The sequence below is a fragment of the Uranotaenia lowii genome, chromosome 3 (assembly GCF_029784155.1).
Source record: "Uranotaenia lowii strain MFRU-FL chromosome 3, ASM2978415v1, whole genome shotgun sequence".
Taxonomy (NCBI): Eukaryota; Metazoa; Arthropoda; class Insecta; order Diptera; family Culicidae; genus Uranotaenia; species Uranotaenia lowii.
The window spans coordinates 718,166-732,277 of record NC_073693.1 but is presented as its reverse complement, the minus strand read 5'-3'; the positions used below and the strand labels follow the sequence as shown (position 1 = coordinate 732,277).

The 14,112-nt window shown below is 38.3% G+C and overlaps 1 protein-coding gene across 2 annotated transcripts in view; it reads left to right on the top strand.

Annotated features, from left to right (window-relative positions):
• LOC129755587 (epsin-1) overlaps positions 1 to 14,112 on the top strand; it is a 253,461-nt gene that overhangs the window by 143,308 nt on the left and 96,041 nt on the right. The window lies entirely within an intron of this gene.

The window sequence follows — 14,112 nt, the reverse complement described above, 5'->3', positions numbered from 1 at the left end:
GTCATCTCAATACTCTGCTTTTTTCTGTCGTTGCCTTTTTTATTTATTTATTCATTTATTTATTTATTTTTTTAATTACTCGTTCTTTTTAATCTTTTTATTTGCTCATAAGCCTAGCAAAGTCAATGAAAAATACTGTATGTACCGTCTCAATTATTCATCTAACTATCCCCTTTTCGTCATCTCTTCAGCTTTGTTTTTTTTTTTGGTCTTTTCCGTTTCTTATCGTTGTATCCTCCCATCACAAATCTCATCTCCTACTTTTGTCGTCTTTTCATCTTATCATTCACTTTTTTCAGACTCTTTTTTGTAATTTTTAATTTAATTTTATATTTTCAAATCCTATCAATCCTATCGTCTCGGCACCCAGCTTTGATCTTTATTATCCGATCCTTTCATTTTCCTATCTCTTATGTTTCAACCTATCCTATTGAATTTAAAAAATCATCGTTGCACCCTTTCCGTCTCAATTCACATCATGTCATAGAATAATCTGTTCGCCCACTCGTCTTTAAATTTCCAAACTTCTCTTTAACTAACTTTCCATTCCATTCTCATTTTGGAATCCGATAATTCTTTGTCGCCTTAATGCCAATCTTCTCCTTGTCGTTAACTGTTTATTTATCTTTTGTTCTACTAAGCACTAACTATCTCCTTGATCAATTCACTTGCTCATGAGCTTAACAAGGTTAATGAATAATACTTTTTATACCGCCTCAATATCTCATCAGTTCATCTCTATCAGCCTCTTTTCGTCAACTCACCGGCTTAACTTCTTTTCCTTTAAGTTGTTACGGTTTCTCGTCGTTTCATTTCTACCGTCACATTTCTCATCTTCCTGTCTTCTCATATTATCAACGTTTCTTCTACTTTTCTGTTCAGCCTCTCATCGTATAGCTCTTACACAGAAAAAAATAATGACAATTACGTGTACTGGAAAATGGTCTCCTTTAAAATAAAGCAACCTGTAATTATAAAAACATGTATTTTTATGGTTATTTGTCTGAAAATAAGTGCAGTGTCCTTGAAGATTACAGCAAATGTCCTGTAACAAAAAGGAGCATGACATTTACAGTAATTTTACAGGTCTAAAAAAATACGTGTCAAGAAATTACGTGTCGTCGAATAATGTTCAAATGTACTACAATAGAATTCTAGTGTGGCTGGCATCCCGGTTACTCATCAAAAAGGAAATGTCAAAATCACGCGCTTTATTTTGTTTTGTTATATTGCGGTTTTTTGTTTTGTGCCCTTAAGAACTAAATCCGGTCTAATCCGGTGAACAACGATATGCGGTTTTTGGTTTTTCGTGTGTCGGTCCATCGAATATTTTTCAAGTGCAGAAAATCTGCGAGACGTTGGTGCCGGTCGAGGGAAAAAGGCAGGCAATGTTCCGCTGCGAGACAAAACGGACGTAAGGATAATTTTCATCTTCATGTAGAAGCTAATTCGTCAATCGGCCATCGACTGGAATGTTCCAATATGAGCCTCAAGACAAGTAGGTATGTGAAATACTGGTTTCTATTTGTCCAGAAAGTGGATTACATTTGGTTTGAAAGTGGTTTTTTTTTCAGGTCAATCAACTGCATAATCTGTCGCCAATCGACGGCCAAATAATTCCGTTATTGAAAAAAAAACTCCATTCGCTCCCATCGGATCCTCCTAACACCAGAACAATATGGCTAATTTTTCACCAAAGCGCTAGGTCTTCTGATTTGAAGAAGAAGCGAGGCCCCTTCGTTCCAGGAATGCTACAGTCGCACGCGCACCATCGCGCCCAAACAAACACCTTACTGCATCTGATGTAGGTTACATACTTTACTTCTAAACAATTGTGCTAAGTCTATTTAACTTGCTTGTTACATTTCCAGATCTTCTCGTTTGTCTCCGGATTTTTGTTCGGCCAACTTTATGCGGAACAAAATTTACTTCGTTTTAAAGAGCATAATCTTTTCTTAAATCCGAATTAAACGTTTTGTAGTAATCCATTCGGTTTTGTAGCCCACCTTTAGGCGTTAAATATCATGGGAATTTTTGATGTTTAGTTGGTTATGCTGACGCTGACTATGCATAGCAATATGAAAGAGCTCTTTTTTCTTATGTCATGGAATTGTTCTTCGCATTTTGGCTGCTGGAACATCCTGAAGCATCAGAATGTTATAAGGTACACCGGGGTAAGTTCAAACATGGGGTAAGTGCAACAAGGCTGGATTTCTCCCTCTTCAGGTATAATCTAATAAAATATTTTATTCGTAAATTGATTTTTTGAGGGTCAAGAAACATTTGCAGAAAGTAAATATATTTCTATGTTTGCTTCTTGTGAGAGAAACCCGCCCTTCATTGCATCTTCCCCTGTTCTCACTTGCCCCGGTGGACCTTATATAAAAATAGGGAAGGGACAATACGAAGACAGAATAAAATCGAATATATTTTGTTAAACGTTGGAATTAAATCGATTCGGATCAAATATCGGAATACCTCCTAGTTTTTATACAGCAGCTAAAACTCGAAGGATAGATTCTTGACCCGAAAAAAGGACTCAATCACTTTTTATGCATTGCTCACTGGTAACATAGTAACCAATGATCTATTTTATTCAAAATTTATTCAAAAGATAGAGTTTAAAAACGAAAATGGAATACCCATAAAGGTTGGCTTTGCATCCGAGATAAGATTAAGCTAGTCGATTTAACGCTTTTATACGGGAATTTAATGCGTTGACGTCTGCAGCGAAAGGACGAAGGCAACTACAACCTATCATAAAATGGCGGTGCAAGTAAACGATTGATCCGAATATTATGGGACATCAAATAACGAACTTTTGGATAATGAGATCACACTTCTATTTGTGAATCAGGTATATCAGCTTATATTCAATATTTGATAATTGTTTTTTAAACGTATTGATACTGTACTTACATCTTTTTTATATGAACCTAATGAGATTTATTTGAATTTTAACAGATAAACTAAAGTGCGCCACCACAGGAAGGCTGTTATCGAACGGAAAATGAACTTGGTCCACGATTAAAAACGAAGATTTATCAGTATACACTTAGGGAAATTGGAAGGCTGTGAATTTGATACCCCAAGAAAAATCGTTAATATGATTCCAAAAAAGGATCCTGGTGGATGATGACGGTTCATTTCCAGTTAGTGGCGGTATCACTACTTTGGAAGAGTGATTGCGGAATTGACTCAATTATCATTGTTTTGTTTCAATAATCAAGTTACATTGTTTAATCAGTTTTCGTTTAAATTGAAGTTGATCTTAAATGTCAGTTCATCAATAAAGTGTAACAATGATTCAAAAGTGAGCCTAAAGCACGGTTCTCTTAAAAAAGGTAAAGTACAAGATTAAAAAAATGTGCCGTTCAGTGAAATAACATTGTTTTTTAATTAAATCAGGCCAATTTCCGTGTGAGTATGGATTAAATCGAACAATAAATTAACGACAGTAGCGGCACCGATGAGGATGATTCGACTGGCGACGACGATGATGTCGGTCCGTTTTGTGGAAGAATTTAACATCCCTTAATGAAGAGGCACAGCCTGTTGTCTGCACAAGAAATGGGCTCTGCCAGATTGCCTATCCTCCTCGGAAAAGTCCTAGCTTTTCTAAAGCTTTGGGTCGCAGAAAATACACCGATCAATCTGTATCGATTGTGCCCTGTCTGTGTGACGGACGACTGGTGAGTTTGAATATTATAAATATTAATATAATTTTAAAACGGCTAATGGAATTAAATCTGAATATAGCTTTTGATTTTCTGCAAAGAATATTTTGAGATTTTTAGTGGAAATATTGGAAATTTTTAAACTGATTCATGAATATTTACGATTTTTGAACAATTTATTGATTATTTCGGATATTACAGGACATTTCGGACATCTGTTTCTCACCACGAACTGTTTTGTTTGGTTGAACGTTCTGAACTTAATTCAAGAATTGATTGAAGGCGGTGTACACTCGCGTACCCATATTTACGTATGAACTCGGCATCCATCTTTGAATCCTCACAGAGTCAAGCTGGATTCTAATAGACATGAACCATACTACCAACAGAGTGAGTGTACTATTTATTCCTATTTATTCCTAAGGTAAGAAACAACTATTAAAACGTTATAATTCGAAATTTGTTTCCTAGCGCATCGGATTTATGGTAATAAATAAATTTGTATATACGAATAAAATGTTGTTTTATTCAACAACGATAGTTCACAGTATTAAAGTAAATCAAAACAATTAAATTACGTGAGTATTGTTTTACAGGTAGCTTGGAATTACAGGTCACTTGCAATTACAGGTCGCTTGCAATTACATGTAGCTTGCGATTACAGGTCGCTATCAATTACAGGTCACTTGAATTTACAGGCCTGTAATTTTATATAGTCAATGAAAAATAAATGTCCTCGATCAGTAAAATAACGGTAAATGTCCTGCTCCTTTTTGTTACAGGACATTTGCTGTAATTTTACAGCAAATAATTTTTGCTGTGTATATTTTCATTTTCTGATTTTAAAATTCTGTCATCTTTTTGCAGTCCCAGCACCCAGCTTTGATCCCTATTATCTAATGTTTCTATGTTCTTATTTCTTCTGTTTCAAACTCTTTTACTTAATTTCCCTTTTATTTTTCATCTCTCTAGTCTCAATTCTTATCTTTACATCCTATCATCTTGTCTTCCACTTTTCTCTCCAGCCTTTCATCTTCTGATGACAAAATTTTTCTCTCACTAGTTTTCTATTCTTATATTGACATCTTTCAATATACTGATGCCTAAAATAAATCTTAATCTAAATCTTTTCATTTTCTCATTTTGAGTTACTTTTCGTCATTTCAATACTTAACTTCTTCTTGTCGTGATCCTTTTTTTTTAATTTAGTTTCTTTATTAGTTTTTTTTTATTCTTCAATTTACCTCATAAGCCTATCAAATACAATGAATAATATTATCTATACTGTCTCAGTATCTCGTCTTATTATCCTCTTTTCGTCAACTCTCCAGTTTCTTCACTATTACGCTTCTATTCTTCTTGTATTCTCATCTTGTCATGTTTTCTTCTGATTTCCTTTCCAGCCTCTCATTATATTTATCTTTCTTTCCATTTGCTCAATCTCAAATCCTTAGCCGTCTGAGCTCTGATCTTTATTATCTTATGCTTCGATCTTCCTATCTCTTATTATGTTTTTATTTATCGTTTCATATTTCTCGTTTCACTTTACATATTCACAACTTATCATTCTTTCTCCCACTTTTCTCTCCAGCCTCTTATCTTCTAATTATCAAAAATTTCTTTCACCAACCTTCTGTTCTTATATAGTCCTATTTTAATCTTTTCGTTTTCTCATCTTGAACTCCGATTACTCTTCGTGGTCTCAATACCCATCTTCCAATTGTCGTGGCCCTTTTGTAATTTCTTTTTCTCAAATATTATTATTTTATCTTCATCCCGTCTCAATATTTTATCCTCTAATCCTCTTTACGTCATCTCTCCCACCTCTTAGCTACCTTTTTTTTCTGAGTCGTTTCATTTTCCCATCGATTTTTCTTCTCCGCCTTATTTCTGAATTTCCATTCTTCTTGTCTTCTCATCTTAACTTCATCTCTTCTTCTCTTCTTTCCAGACTCTCCTCAAATAATTTTTGATAATTAAGTAGTTTTCAAATTCTGTCATCTTTTTTCCTAATCATTATTACTATTTTTGTTGTTCAATTCATTGCTCATAAACTTAACAAAGACAACGAAATATATGATTTATACCGTCTCAATTTATTTTTATCTTATTAGACTCTTCTCGCTTTATCTCTACCGCTTCATAACCCTAAAATGATTTGTACATTTTTTCAAGTACTGGGGACTGTACCATGATTCAAGCACTGAACCTCCATCTACATCAAACTGTTTGGACTGCCCCCACTCCGGGGTCTGTCCCACTCATTCGGCTTTTTTTTTTTTTTTTTTTGGACTGCCCCTCTCAGGGGTCTGTCCCAAAAATCAAATTATTTGGACTGTCCCTTTCAGGGGTCTGTCCGATTCATCTGACTATTTGAACAGCCCCTCTCAGGTGTCTTTCCCACTCATCCGTCATTTGGACTGCCCCTCTCAGGGGTCTGTCACACTCATCCGGCTTTTTGGACTGCCCCTCTCAGGGGTCTGTCCAAAAATCTAATTATTTGGACTGCCCCTCTCAGGGGTCTGTTCACAAATAAAACTCTTTAGACTGCCTCTCTCAGGGGTCTGTCCCAAAAATAAAACTCTTTGGACTGCCCCTCTCAGGGGTATGTCCCACCATCCGGCTTTTATGGACTGCCACTCACAGAGGTCTGTCCCACTCATCCGGCTTTTCGGACTGCCCCTCTCAGGGGTCTGTCCAAAAATCTAATTATTTGGACTGCCCCTCTCAGGGGTCTGTCCGACTCATCCGACTATTTAGACTGCCCCTGTCAGGGGTCTGTCTAAAAATCTAATTATTTGGACTGCCCCTCTCAGGGGTCTGTCCCACTCATCCGGTTTTTTTTGGACTGCCCCTCACAGGGGTCTGTCCCATTCATCTGGCTTTTTGGACTGCTCCCCACAGGGGTCTGTCCCACTCATCCGGCTTTTTTGGACTTCCCCTCTCACGGGGTCTGTCACACTCATTCGACCATTTGGACTGCCCCTCTCAGGGGTTTGTGCAAAAATCTAATTATTTGGACTGCCCCTATCAGGGGTCTGTCCAAAAATCTAATTATTTGGACTGCCCCTCTCAGGGGTCTGTCCCACTCATCCGGCTTTTTTGGACTGCCCCTTACAGGGGTCTGTCCCACTCATCCGGCTTTTTGAACTGCCCCTCACAGGGCTTTGTCCCACTCATTCGACCATTTGGACTGCCCCTCTCAGGGGTCTGTCCCACTCATTCGACCATTTGGACTGCCCCTCTCAGGAGTCTGTGCAAAAATATAATTATTTGGACTGCCCCTCTCAGGGGTCTGTCCAAAAATCTAATTATTTGGACTGCCCCTCTCAGGGGTCTGTCCCAATCATCCGGCTTTTTTGGACTGCCCCTCACAGGGGTCTGTCCCACTCATCCGGCTTTTTGGACTGCCCCTCTCAGGGGTCTGTCCCACTCATTCGACCATCTGGACTGCCCCCCTCAGGGGTCTGTCCAAAAATCTAATTATTTGGACTGCCCCTCTCAGGGGTCTGTCCCACTCTTCCGACTATTTAGACTGCCCCTCACAGGGGTCTGTCCCACTCATCCGGCTTTTTGAACTGCCCCTCACAGGGGTTTGTCCCACTCATACGACCATTTGGACTGCCCCTCTCAGGGGTCTGTCCCACTCATTCGACCATTTGGACTGCCCCTCTCAGGGGTCTGTCCAAAAATCTAATTATTTGGACTGCCCCTCTCAGGGGTCTGTCCCACTCATCCGGCTTTTTTGGACAAGGGGTCTGTCCCACTCATTCGACCATCTGGACTGCCCCTCTCAGGGGTCTGTCCAAAAATCTTATTATTTGAACTGCCCCTCTCAGGGGTCTGTCCCAAAAATCAAACTCTTTGACTGCCCCTCTCAGGGGTCTGTCCCACTCTTCCGACTATTTAGACTGCCCCTCTCAGGGGTCTGTCCAAAAATCTAATTATTTGGACTGCCCCTCTCAGGGGTCTGTCCCACTTATCCGGCTGTTTGGACTACCCCTCTCAGGGGTCTGTCCCACACACACGATTATCTGGTCTGTCCCTCTCAGGGGTCTGGCCTACATAACCACCTATTTGGACTGCCCCTCTCAGAGGTTTGTCCCATATAGCGAATCATTTGCAATGGCCCGTTCAAGAGGCTATCCCTGGCCAGATCCTTCGTCTCACACATTATCACTTACGCACCGAATAGTACTCTCTTTGTGACAATTACAAAAAAAAATCTGTCCTTCCTCCCATCGACGAATACAGCCAACGCTCACTGCAGTATTTTAACATTATCTATCCTACCCAGGAACCTCTGGATGAAGCGTCAAATTTACCATATTTACAATAATAAGCAACTCCCTTTAACAAAATAATTAATCGTTTTTTGGTCCAACCTCACATCAATGTGGCCTGAATTTTACACAAACACAAACCTCCAACTCAGGCCTAAAACAGGACATCACCAGCAAATCTGTTTCCAGAATCCAGTCTCCAATCCTAAAAAAAAACTTTAGCCATAAAATACCAATTAAAGTGACACTCCGAACCCCAAATGCTTCGACAAGATTAAAATTTTGCATCACAAGTTCACATAAAACCCCTCAACCATTTCAATGTCCAGACTATGCAGAAATTTGAACTTCGCTCACTTTCCAGTCAACACTGTAATGCAAAATTACGGAAATGTATGTGCACATTTCCTACTATTCACTACCCTCAAACAATCCGAAGCATCAATCCTGTTAAAAAAATTTACTTACCGGTTCGTTGAACCGACCACGCCATTGTCGAGACCGACGCGCCTGGCGGCCATCTTATCCTGTCCTTTCTTTTCAGTTTTTCGGTCCTAAATTATCGCAGCCCTCCTTTCTCGCTGAAATCTCGTCTATAAACTAAACTCTCAAAACTTTTGTCACTCTGTTCAACCTATCCTGCTTTTTCCTTCTCACGCTACCCATTGCAACCGAAACTCTATATACACACTCTCCCTGTTCTCCTTCATCAAATACCTCAGTACTCAATTACTCAGCTCGCTCTCTTTAACTCTTTCACGTAAAACGAGAAGCAATCGTTATAGATATCTCCGCGGGGCTATGCAATAGCCTTTTCTATATCTTCTATATATTCTCAAACATATTTATTTTTCCCTAATTATATCCTCCGTTACACAACCCACATCTTATTTCCTACAGGTATGTACACTGTATCAAAAAATTGTCCGTACAGCACGTACATTGAAATCCAAACAATCAGAAAGTGCACTTTTTCAGCCAATGAAAATACTACAATTACATCATTCGCTGCAGAAACTAGTCCTTTTTGTAGATCAGTATTAAAAATGTTTATGAATTAAACCTGAAAAATAATCTAATTAATTTTGTATAAAAAGTCCCAAAAACCACGTCAAAAAATTGTCCGTACACTGAGGCCTTTGTCAAATATTAGTCAAGTAAACAGTTATGTGTCAGTCTATCAAACGCAGAAACTTTAATTGAATCTCAGCAAAGACAATTTCCAGTGGTCTGAGCGATAAATACGGTAAAATGAACTTTATTTAGCATAAATCAGTAGATTTCAACAATTGGTGGATTAAATTAACAGGAAAATGTCTGCTCCTAACAAAAAAAATACCCGTTGACATCCGGAAACTGATTGTTGACCTGAAGAATGACGGTAAAAGCTTGTCCGAAATTTATTTATCTACTAGTCTTCGAATTACGCATAGAATAGTAAAACGGCCATGATCGTCGGTTCAGTATGTCCTTCAGAACTTTAAGAAGACTAACTCCTTGGAGACTAATCGTATAAGCTGATGGTTGGTTTGATCGTATTTTCGGGTCAGAACCAAACAATCATATTTATATTCCTGTAGACGCGTAATATGGCTGATAAATCTATTTATTTTTCTCCGTGAATGAATGTCAAGTTTCCGGTGCCATTTGCGCTGAAAGCATACCACACCATTACATGGCCACCACCGTGCTTAACTGTCAGTCACAAATTTTTCGGATCCAATTCAGTATTTGGATTACGCCATACTCTTACATGTCCGTCAGACCCAAAAATATTTAATCAGCTTTCGTCAGTGAATATGACGTTCTGCCAGAACTCTTCCGGTTCCAGGACATACTTTTGAGCGTTTTCTAGCCGCTGTTTTCTTATTTTTAGCAGATATAAACGGCTTCTTCAGAGCAACACGACTTCGATATTTTTTCTCATGAAGTATGTTCCGTACCGTTTGAGGGTTAACCTGTATGTTTTCAAAATTCTTCAGGCTGTCTGCTAGTATCGGGGCACTGATTTTAGGATTCTGACTGATTTCCCTGACAATGATGCGATGGTGACGATACGTAAGCTTCAGTTTGCGGCCTCTTCCTGGAGTGGTCTCCAGAGAGTTAGTCTTCTTAAAGTTCTGAAGGACATACTGATCCGACGATCGTGGCCGTTTTACTATACCTGCAATTTCGGACAAGCTTTTACCGTCTTTCTTCAGGTACGCTATCAGTTTCCGGATGTCAACGGGTATTTTTTTGTGAGGAGCAGACATTTTCTTGTTAATTTTTGTGGATTTATTTAACAGAAAAATGTCTGCTTTTCACAAAAAAATACCCGTTGACATCCGGAAACACGATAATCTACTGATTTATGCTAGTTAAAGTGCATTTTACTGTATTTATCGCTCAGACCACTGGAATTGGTCTTTGCTGAGATTCAACTCACGTTTCTGCGTTTGACAGACTGACATACAACTGTTTACTTGACTAATATTTGGCGAAGGCCTCAGTGTACGGACAATTTTTTTACGTCGTTTTTGGGACTTTTTATACAAAATGAATTAGATTATTTTTCAGGTTTAATTCATAAACATTTTTAATGCTGATCTACAAAAAGGACTAGTTTCTGCAGCGAATGATGTAATTGTAGTATTTTCATTGATTGAAAAAGTGCACTTTTTGATTGTTTGGATTTCAAGGTACGTGCTGTACGGACAATTTTTTGATACAGTGTATGTGTATAATGTTGCTCCTATTTTGATTTTGGAATTCATTCTTCAGTTGTCAAAATGCCGTTCAAGGAAGAAGAGCAGCCTATCAAAATTTTGCTCGCGCATCGCGAAAATCCGAGCTACTCGCACGCAAAGCTGGCAAAATCACTAAAAGTTGCCAAATCCACCTTTACAAATGTAATTAAAGTGTTTGGGGAACGTTTGTCGACAGCCAGGAAGTCTGGATCGAAGGGAAATCGAAAAACGGAAGCAGCTGAGACGACAAAGAGAGTTGCTGGTAGTTCCAAGCGAAACCCTAACCTCTCTCTCCGAGATGCCGCAAATATGCTGGGTGTATCGTCTACAACCGTGCATCGAGCCAAAAAACGAGCCGGACTATCGACTTACAAGAAGGTAGTGACTCCAAATCGCGATGATAAACAAAATACGACGGCCAAAGCGCGATCCCGGAGGCTGTACACGACGATGCTGATGAAGTTTGACTGCGTGGTAATGGACGACGAAACCTACGTCAAAGCCGACTACAAGCAGCTTCCGGGACAGGAGTTTTATACGGCAAAAGGAAGGGGAAAGGTAGCAGATATTTTCAAGCACATGAAACTTTCAAAGTTCGCGAAGAAATATCTGGTTTGGCAAGCCATCTGTTACTGTACCTGTTGATTGAAAAGCAGCATTTTCATAGCTTCCGGGGCTGTCAACCAAGAAATTTACGTGAAAGAGTGTTTGAATAAACGTCTGCTGCCTTTCCTGAAGAAACACGGCTGTTCCGTACTGTTTGGCCAGATTTGGCATCTTGCCATTACGGTAAAAAGGCCATGAAGTGGTACGCTGCCAACAACGTGCAGGTGGTTCCCAAGGACAAGAACCCTCCCAACACGCCAGAGCTCCGCCCAATTGAGAAATGCTGGGCTATTGTCAAGCAGAACCTAAAGAAGACCAAAAAAACTGCAGGACGAGTAGCAGTTCAAGGCAAACTGGCTTTGGCTTTGGCGGATTTGGAAAAGCGGAAGCCTTACTGATTATTTTTCCTGAATTTTATACTAATTACACTTGAAAAAGAAATTTAATTTGATTTTTTAAATAAACGATTTCACCGATTTACACGCGTTTTCCTTGACCAAATTTTGACCGTATCACCCTTTAAGTGAGCTGTGAAGGTTGGCATAAAACTTAAATTGTTACTTGGGATGTACCCTATATTAACCAAGGCAACACAATTCTTATTTTCCGATGTGTAAAGAATTTAAGAGCTTAGTTTAACTTATTTGAAGGCGCTGCAAATATGCAATTGGATTTTTTTCCTATCAGCCTTTGTTTTCGGGATAACTGAAAAAAATAGGTTACAATTCATTAAAGTTTCAGTAAAACTGTAGAGGATCGAAAGAATTAAAAAAATGTAGGTTTTCATTATATGATCAACTTTTCCGAAGAACGCGAGTTATTTTACTTCTGCAAGTTGTAAAAGGTTCCACTCATTTCAAATGATTTGTGCTCACTGAAAATTAGATTTTCTGTCATTTTACCCAAAAAAAAAAAACTTGGTTTAGTTAAAAAAAAAAGATTTATTTTAAAACTTGTAAACGTCATATCACCAGATCTAAAGGTGGATAACATCTGAGAAAAGATTCAAGTTCAGGACGCCAAAATCTTCCAAAATCAGTTATTAAAATACAGGCACCAAAATGCTGTTCCCTTGTGTTATATTTTGAATAGTGTTCATGTAATTATACGAAAGACATGACTTACATGATGACTTACATACACACATTGCAAACTTTTTCAAAAGCTAACATCCAATTCATTTCCAAATTTCTCATTTTGAAGAGTGATTGCCTACAACTCACAGGTGGAAAATTGTGGTGGACCCCATCAAAAGCAAAATCGAGCAATCTTCACCCAGTAGGGGATTGTTTTATGCTGAAGCAAAAAAAAAACCTAAATCAAAAACTCCGGAAAAAAACTAAATAAATAAATAAGTGACGGTGGATTGCGGAGACCGAGCGAAAACGTGATTAGAGATTGAAATAAATTCGCAAAGTGAATTTCGCATGCCCACACGTCATTGAACTCTCTTTTCGGCGTTTCTGTACGGCTGTCGGTTGTTGGAGCCCCCGAAAAGTTTGGAGCTTCCTATTCGGAAATTTATTGCCATGAGTGATTTTCTTGTCTTTATTTCTGCACGAAAAATTGCTATCAGAGCGAGCAAGTTAGAAATAATTGGGCCCGTTTTCTGATGCAACTCATCACGCGGGGTAAATGTGTTTTATAAGGAAATTGATTGGGCTGATGTTATGGATCAATGAGACTCTAATGAATGACAATTAGATTATAATTTATCACTTGTTTAGTTTAATATGTCGATGACTTTTCCAGAATAGGAATGTTTGAGGCATCTTGAGATCTGATTATCTGAATTTTCTAAATAGATTTTAACAATGAAATTTTGAAATTTTCACACACATTTATTTCCACTACGGTGACAGAATCGACTTTATCTTTTTTTTTTTGCTAATTTTACACCATAGATATGTATATAAAAAATACAGATATTTCTGGAAAAGAAATCGAAAAAAGATAACTAAACTTTAGTATGAAAATAATTTAATTATAGCGGAGATAAGGGCATAACGAGCACCCGGGGGAAAGTAAGTACTCCTCTTTTCCACGAAAGTAACAATTTTCTCAAATCAATTTTCATGAGGAACAGTTTTGTAGTTCCAACAGTATTAATTTTTCAGCACAAAATAGATCTCCTTATCATCTTTACAGAAATATTTATAAAAAAACCAACAAGGTTCTCCAGTGACGAAAATATTATAATTTTTGAGCACCGGAGAATAAGCTTTTTTGATCGTTAAATCATCTTAATCTTTAAGATACGCACTGCCACATGATTTACATATTGTTCCTCAATTTTCACCGTCATTAATTTTTTTTTACTTTTCACTATAATCAATTTTTAAACGCGTTTTAACTGCAGCTTGTTGACTCGGGGCGTATAGAGCACAATTTATCGGGGCACAATAAGCATTTTCTGCCGTAGCATCTAGCAATGAATCCAACTCGATGAAGTCAACTGAATTATAAAGCTACAGCTTGACTAGTTGACATCTGATGATTTAGCCTATTGGTAAGGTGACGGAGAGGTAATCAAAAGTCTCGAGTTCGATTCCTTGTCGAGCTAAAGAAATCGGTTTGGCCATCGATTGAACGATAAACGCAAAATAGATGGCTTATCAGAGCAACCACATACTGACTTTTTGTCCGTTCGGCACATGTGTTTCCACATGGCGCACACAGGGGAAAACGATGTAAAAAGGTGATCAAAATTGTTTACGCCAAAACGGAGCGTTTTAGACCCATAGTGTCTTCGGGACATTTTACCTACATTTAAAGCACTTTAAAATGGGCTTTTGATAAAAATGATTAAATCACCTA